Source organism: Moschus berezovskii, chromosome X, assembly GCF_049115385.1.
Source record: "Moschus berezovskii isolate FMDL1 chromosome X, NW_MosBer_1.0, whole genome shotgun sequence".
NCBI classification, from domain to species: domain Eukaryota; kingdom Metazoa; phylum Chordata; class Mammalia; order Artiodactyla; family Moschidae; genus Moschus; species Moschus berezovskii.
The window spans coordinates 141903898-141912519 of NC_142488.1; the positions used below are offsets into that span (position 1 = coordinate 141903898).

General features: G+C 40.8%; 1 long non-coding RNA gene across 1 annotated transcript; it reads right to left on the reverse strand.

The window, feature by feature from the left end:
• Nucleotides 1–341: 341 nt before the first annotated feature.
• On the reverse strand, nucleotides 342–8232 carry LOC148773508 (uncharacterized). Its single transcript, XR_016036948.1, has 4 exons — nucleotides 8160–8232; nucleotides 7820–7887; nucleotides 3976–4142; nucleotides 342–834 (listed from the first exon to the last, which is right to left on the reverse strand). It is a non-coding gene; the product is annotated as an uncharacterized LOC148773508 (long non-coding RNA).
• Nucleotides 8233–8622: the final 390 nt, after the last annotated feature.

Consider the following 8622-nt stretch of genomic DNA (forward strand, 5'->3'; position numbering starts at 1 on the left):
AACACAAACAGGAGCAGTGACACAAGTATATCTCTGCAAACATCTGTAGGAGAGGTGCCTGACACTTACATAGCCAACAGAGACAAAACTATTTTAGCCCATGGGTAGCTTTAAAAAAATCCCATTTTTTTTTTCATGAAAATCTGATCACTGCTGTGAAAGAACAAAATGATGGCAAGAAAGAGCTTCTCATAGAATGACAAACTGAGCCCTTGTCCTCCAAGTGCTGGGAGAACCAAAGTGTCATTTAGGAGGAAATGACCAACCAGGCACAATAGGAAGGCTATTTAGGTTTGGAGGAGTACAATATTCTGATGATTTCCAGAGGTATAAAACCCAGTCCTTTCCTAAAATATCCTCTGGCACATTCAAGACACAGAGACCTTTGACTCTTCTAACAGGATAAACATTCTGGCCCTTCCCTGATAGTGTATATGTTAAATGTCAGTACACAAGAAACAAGTGCCCACATAGTCCGAATTCCAGGCCTGGCCTTCCTGTCACTATTACACAAAAGTGAGTGTATGAAACGAGCATTTAGTAATTCTGTTTCACTTTTGCTTAGGTCAAAAGGACCTGAGACTGTGTTTGGTTAGCAAATCCAACCTTCTAGCAACAGAGAGGTCAAGACAGTAAGGTGATAGATACCTAAGCACAAAAATAGGCCTAAGACCAAAATGCAGATGCAAATGCAATAGTGCACATGACCATAGGTTAGAGAGTCCTTAAGACACAATGTGGATGCTCAGTTGGTGTTTTCAGCTGTTCATCAAGACTTCATGCTTTCCTGGGTTTGGGGCCATGATGTTGAGCAGTCACTGGATGGAGTTTGATCTGAAGGAATAAAGAGAATACCGGTGAACTGAAAGTGTGTCTTACTGAAACAACTTGATCTCAAAATGAGCAAAGGATTGTTCTTAGATGGGAGTTTAAATGGTGCCCTTCTTTTGAGGTGTTCATAAGTACATTGCAAACTGAGAACATTTAAGCCTTTCTCATGCCCAGTGAGGAGAGTACATAAGAAAACAGATCCAAATCCCACTCCCAAAAGGAACTGAGGAGGATGAGAGAGCCCAGGTGTGATCATGTCACTCTGCTGCTTAATTCTCTGCTGCTGCTGCTTCTAAGTCGCTTCAGTTATGTCTGACTCTGTGTGACCCCATAGACGGCAGCCCACTAGGCTCCTCTGTCCCTGGGATTCTCCAGGCAAGAATACTGGAGTGGGTTGCCATTGCCTTCTCCGAGCTTATTCTCTACCACCCATAAAATAAAAGCTTCCCAGGTGGCGCCAGTGGAAATGAACCTGCCTGCCAATGCTAGAGACATAAGAGATGCGGGTTTGATCCCTGGGTTGGGAAGACCTGGAGAAGGAAATGGCAACCCACTCCAGCATTCTTGCCTGGAGAATCCCATGGACAGAGGAGCCTGAAGGACTACAGTCCATAGGGTCACAAAGAGTCTGGCACGACTGAAGTGACTTAGCATGTAAAATAAGGTCCAAACCCCTTCCTCTGATATTCAGGGTCCTTCTAATTTGGACACAAACCCCCATATATTCTCTATTTATACCATGATCCCGTTTATTGTTTCCCATGTTGGAAGACTTCTGTTTCACTGCAGGAAATAGGGCTGAATACTTTTTGTTGGGTTGTAATCTGTGTGACAATTTAGCCACAGTTAGCAGTGATTTCTGGCTGGTTATTTAGGAAATGTTCCAAGTGCTATCTTCCTCTCTTCCTTATTTCTGCATCTGGGCTCAAGAGAGGAGAAAACCTGACAAACACTGCTTCAGCTACTTAAGTGAGCAAGGTAAATATCAATGGTGATAGATCATGTGGATAGTATGTACCCTTGATATGATGTGATAAGAATGGCACTTTGTCTATCTGGTCTTCCTCCCCAAAACTCATCACCCCAGTTTAATACTGTGGACTAACATTTCTTTTTACGATGACTGGATGTTGATTTTTATTAGATACTTTTCTGTATCGATGTAGGTCTGATTTTTCTCACTCAATCTGTTATTGTAATAAGGCAACCCTGGGCTTATGTATTCCCAGATCCATCCCTCATTCCTCCTTGCTCTGTTCTAGATTATACAGGGGCCGAGTCTGGCAGCCTGCAATCAAACTAGCCAACAGTTGGCTGCCATTTTGGTTCAGCTAAACAGAAACACCAGCAGGAGATTAGACAGAGAAGTCAAAGACTTTTCTTCTTCCTCTGCTTCAGGTGGCTTGTCCTTCAGTGGTTCCAAATTCTTCATGGCTCCAGCCATTCAACCACGAGACTGACCCATCCTGGCTCTGGATCCTGTTGAATCCAACACCCAAGTTCCAGCAACACTATCTCCTTTCTTTGTCCTTCCATCCTAGAGGTGAGTGATTTCCTCCTGTTGCTAGTAATTGGGTTTCCCAGTTCTCTCCTGCTTGGCTTCCTACCACTTTTGTAACCAACCCCTTGCATTAAGTTCCCTCCATGGTAAATATTTATGGTGTTTCTATTTTCCTGGACAATCCTTGACTGTTACATGCAGGCAATTATAATGACTGATCTTCTAGTGTTAAACTCCTCTGCATTCCTGGCATAAACCCAGCTCTGTCACCAGAAGTTAAATATGTTTGTCTCTTCTGTAATTAATAATAATAATAAAACAAAATGCCCTGGGCTGTGAAACTTTCCCCAAATAATGTATCTTTCATCATCATCTTCAGAGTCTTCTCAAAAATAATTTTTACATTTGCTAGTTTAGGGGCATATATTGAAAAATTCCAACAGCATAAGTGATAAAGTGATTTAGTCAACTTGTAAAAAATAATTCAAACAATATACGTGGAGTTAAATAGCATGGCTTGTGCAACAGAAGCAAAATGGTGCTCAAAGGGAAATATATAGCCTTAAATAGATGTATTAGAAAACAAGAGCGATTTAAATCATCCAAGAAATTCAAGAAGCTAGGTAATGAACATCATATGAAACCCTAAATAAGAGAAGGTAGGGAATAATGAAGATAAGTATAGAAATAGCACATGTACACCCACGGCTGATTCATGTCCATGTATGGCAAAAACAACTACAATATTGTAAAGTAATTAGCCTCCAATTAAAATAAATAAATTAATTTAAAAATAGAAATAAAATGCAATACACACACAAAAAAGAAAGCAGTAAGGCCAAAAAACAAATGCCAATTACTTGAAAATATTAATGGAACAGACTGTTTAAAAAATATGACCAGATACTAAAGAAAAAAATAACATGTAAACAATATAAGTTAAGACTATATAAACTATAGATGCAGAAGATATTTAAATGATGTAAAAGCACAGCAAATATGATTATATGATTCCCTCAAGATAAGCAAATGGTGGACAAGGAAAAGTTTCTACATGTGAAAGTATTTCAGGTAATAAACTAAAATTGAATGAGAGAATTTGCAAATTACCCCTTTGCAACCCCCAATAGATAAAAGAAGGTGAGGATCATCAATGACTGCCAACACAGCACAAAGGACAAGAAACACTATGTTCTTCTTAATGGAATTACATGGCATCACCTAGGTAGCAGTCTTGTAAATAAACAAGTTAATCAAGCTTCTAACTGTAACTACCAATTTAAAGAACTGTTCAGGGGCCAAACATGTTAAATGACATCAAACTGTTTCATTCAACACAATCTATATAATGGAAAACTTGAAAAATACAAAGATGATGCAGGGGAAACCTATTGATTAAAAAAGACTCAAGGAACATTAAAAACATCACCAAATATAGACGGTATTTGTGATCCAAACAAACTAAAAAAAAAATTAATGCATAAGGTAAATGTGAAAAATTACTAGATGTTTGCTCTTGTTAAAACATTTAAATTTTTAGGAATGATCATTGTTTTGGGTTTATGTTTTATAAAACATTCCTTGTCTTTTAGAAATGCATGCTGACATACTTAGAGATGAAACACCCTGATGTCTTGGATTACCTTCACATTAGTCCGTTGGCAGAGATGTGGGGAAGGTGAGTGTACACTGGAAGCAGATCGACAATGTACAGCAGATGATTGATGCTGGCTGATGCTGCTGATTGATGTCTGCCAAGTATATTGGGTCCCTTATACCATTCTCTACTGCTGTATGTGTTTTACGGTATCTGTTATAATAATAAAGTTTTATTATAAATATCATGCAATTAAATTTGAAATTCTGGGTGAAATGAACAATTTGTTTTTTAAGATAAAATCAGTCCATAAAGAAACAGGAAACTTTCAACAATGCAAACTTTACTTGTAGTTGAGAGGGTAACAAGCAGGAAGGCCAGGGATCTCCAAACGGAGGAAATAGCCTGCAAGTGTCAGACATTTTTATCTCTCTTAAACAGCAGGAGGAAACAAACCAGTGATATTTTTTTTCTTCTCTACACAAATTTAAAAGGAAGTTTCTCTTAAAATACTGTGTTGCAATATTGACATCTGGTTTCACCTGAAGTTAAAAATTCTCAAACCTTGAGTTAACCAATGCATTTTTCTTATGGAAATGTTGGTCTTCAGTTCAGTCACTCAATTGTGTCTGACTCATTGCAAACCCACGAATCACAACACACCAGGCCTCCTGGTCCATCACCAACTCCCGGAGTTCACTAAACTCATGTCCATCGAGTCGGTGACGCCATCCAGCCATCTCATCCTCTGTCATCCCCTTCTCCTCCTGCCCCCAATCCCTCCCAGCATCAGAGTCTTTTCCAGTGAGTCAACACTTCGCATGAGGTGGCCAAAGTATTGGAGCTTCAGCTTTAGCATCAGTCCTTCCAATGAACACCCAGGACTGATCTCCTTTAGAATGGACTGGTTGGATCCCCTTGCAGCCCAAGGGACTCTCAAGAGTCTTCTCCAACACCACAGTTCAAAAGCATCAATTCTTCGGTGATCAGCTTTCTTCACAGTCCAACTCTCACATCCATACATGACCACTGGAAAAACCATGGCCTTGACTAGACGGACCTTGGTTGGCAAAGTAATGTCTCTGCTTTCTAATACGCTATCTAGGTTGGTCATAACTTTCCTTTCAAGGACTAAGCGTCTTTTAATTTCATGGCTGCAATCAGCATCTGCAGTGACTTTGGAGCCCCAAAATATAGTCTGACACTGTTTCCACTGTTTCCCCATCTATTTGCCATGAAGTGATGGGACCAGATGCCATGATCTTAGTTTTCTGAATGGTGAGCTTCAAGCCAACTTTTTCACTCTCCTCTTTCACTTTCATCAAGAGGCTTTTTAGTTCCTCTTCACTTTCTGCCATAAGGGTGGTGTCATCTGCATATCTGAGGTTATTGATATTTCTCCTGGCAATCTTGATTCCAGCGTGTGCTTCTTCCAGCCCAGCGTTCCTCATGATGTACTCTGCATATAAGTTAAATAAGCAAGGTGACAATATACAGCCTTGACGTACTCCTTTTCCTATTTGGAACCAGTCCATTGTTCCATGTCCAGTCCTAAGTGTTGCTTCCTGACCTGCATACAGGTTTCTCAAGAGGCAGGTCAGGTGGTCTGGTATTCCCATCTCTTTCAGAATTTTCCACAGCTTGTTGTGATCCACAGTCAAAGGCTTTGGCATAGTCAATGAAGCAGAAATAGATGTTTTTCTGGAACTCTCTTGCTTTTTTGATGATCCAATGAATGCTGGCAATTTGATCTCTGGTTCCTCTGCCTTTTCTAAAGCCAGCTTGAACATCTGGAAGTTCACGGTTCACGTACTGCTGAAGCCTGGCTTGGAGAATTTTGAGCATGACTTTACTAGTGTGTGAGATGAGTGCAATTGTGTGGTAGTTTGAGCATTCTTTGGCATTGCCTTTCTTTGGGATTGGAATGAAGACTGACCTCTTCCAGTCCTGTGGCCACTGCTGAGTTTTCCAAGTTTGCTGGCATATTGAGTGCAGCACTTTCACAGCAGCATCTTTCAGGATTTGAAATAGCTCAACTGGAATTCCAGTACCTCCACTAGTTTTGTTCGTAGTGATGCTTTCTAAGGCCACTTGACTTCACATTCCAAGATGTCTGGCTCTAGGTGAGTGATCACACCATCGTGATTATCTTGGTCGTGAAGATCTTTTTTGTACAGTTCTTCTGTGTATTCTTGCCACCTCTTCTTAATATCTTCTGCTTCCGTTAGGTCCATACCATTTCTGTCCTTTATCGAGCCCATCTTTGCATGAAATGTTCCCTTGGTATCTCTAATTTTCTTGAAGAGATCTCTTCAATGTTGGTCTGAAGCTATGTTAATGTACTACACATTTACCCCAAACTCTGTCTTCAAGTCGGTTCCACCGAATGGCTCAGAAACTACTTGACAAACCAGTATGTTATACTCAGATATTGTTCCCCAAATCTATGTAAACGAAATTATTTGTATGGTAATCTGCCCTTCTATAAGATTCAAGTTAATCATTTTATGGCCTGGGATGAATCGTCTGGTGTCAAGATTATCCCAAAATGCATCTTATGGGTGAGGGGCCTGGTGCCATTCTGAGTTTTAAGACATTCTTTTATTTCATTAACACACTGCTAGTGACTATATAACATCCAGTGGAAGACTAGCAGCGGGGTACTCTTTCTGCCTCCTTCTGACGTCTATGTCAGAAGCTTTCTCTATCTCCTTTACACCTTAATAAAACTTTATCACACAAAAACTCTGAGTGATCAAGCCTCGTCTCTGGCCCCGGATTGAACTCTTCTCCTGTGGAGGCCAAGAACCCCGGCATCTTTTCTTTCAACAACAACCGTTCATGGTCAACACCCAAGCTACCTTCAAATGTTCCAAGACAGGCAGTTTGGGTGGCCAATTCTACCAATGGTCAGGGAAAAGTAATCTCCATCTTATGTAAACTCTTCTAAAGCACATACAAGAAAACTGGGAAATTATTTAACTTATTTTCCCAGACTAGCTCTCCTTGACTGTAAAACCAGATGAGTACTCCCACTCCTACCACGCAAAGAACACTTGAGCAAAGTTCACCCATAGAGTAGCAAATATCCTAAGCAAACTAATAACATATTCAATATAGCAGTGAATTACATGAACAGACAGGTTATGGCTAAAGAATGAATAGATGATTCAAACTAGAAAATAGCTCAAGTATAATTCTCCACAATAACAAATTAGGGGAAAACATTGAAGCATGTCAATGGATGTGGAAATAGCCTCTGAAATCAATTCAACATGAGTATGACTTTTAACAAATTGAGATTAGAAAGGAACTTCCATTTCCTAATATCTACAGCGAAAATACTTATATGTGAAATGTTCGATGCATTCCCATTAAAGACAGGAACAAGACAAAGATGGATGATCGCCCTTGGACAATGCAAAAATTCACTGGAACACAGAGTTAGAACTATACACATCAAAGGAAATAAGAAGTATGAATATTGAAAAAGATAATATTTTGTGACAATATGGTCATCCACATAGGGAATTCAAAGAAATTGATACGTGGAATACTCAAATTAATAAGAGATGAGAAAAAACCTTGTATGGAAGATTACTACAGTAAAACCAAGTGCCTTGCCACATATACAAAGCACTAACTATTTAGAAGATGTAATTAAAAAATGCCCCATTTGTAGCACAAATCCGAAAATCACCTAAGAAAGCTAACAAAATATATAAAATCTTAATAGAGGCTACAACACAAAATGTAGATAGATATGGAAAAAAAAGTCTCAAATAGTCTCAAATAAAAAGTCTCCAGCAGTATACTGTATTCATTAATGGGGGAAAACTGTTGTAAGGATTTCAACTCTACTTAAATTATTTATAGATTTAGTGCTTTACCTGTAGCTCTCAAGATGGTGTCGAAGTGTAGGCTGCTGTCTTCTGTTCCCGAAATCTACCCTGGCAAACTAAAGAAGAGAAAATGAAGCAAATGAGAAGAACAATACCGACCACAAAAGCTAAACAACAAAACATAAGAAGCCTCTGCAGGAGACCGAATTCTGTGTTGAACAAGATAATAAAATAAAATGCAGGAGGAGAGAGTGGGGGCGTTTCTGGCGGTAACAGTGCAAGAGATTCCTGCCCCTCCATCACAGGGCCAACAGCCTCCAGACACTTTGAGCTCTGTTCTATCCCTCAGGTGCATCCTGCAGCACAACACGCAGGGCTCCTCACGCACACTCGCCTCCCAGATGAAGAACTGAGGTCCCAGAGCTTAGGCATCTTCTCAGGACCACGTGCTAGTGAGGGCTGGAGTGGGCTCAGAGCCCTGGTCTCAATTCCTCTGGAGCCCCCGCACTTCCCGCCCACCCCAGGCCACGGCCCAACCTTCTGAATTCTCACACCTTCCTCTTCTCAGTGCTACATGATGCCGCTGAGGTGACAAAAAGCATGCCCGCAGAAGGGGACGAGGAGAATCAGAAGCACTGTGGGCCTGCTGTGGGGTTTTCTGAGAACTGACTCTGCTGGGGGCCATCGTCTCTGTTCAGTCCCAGCGCCTCCTGAGTGAGGGCGGTGCCCTGTCCCTGCTGCTTCCATGGGGCCTCCTGCCCAACTGAACCTGCCAAGCTGACCAGCTCCTCGCTGCTGCCCCTTCTGAAGGCTGCACAGGAGGATCTCCTGTCCTTCCCTACACAGAGCTT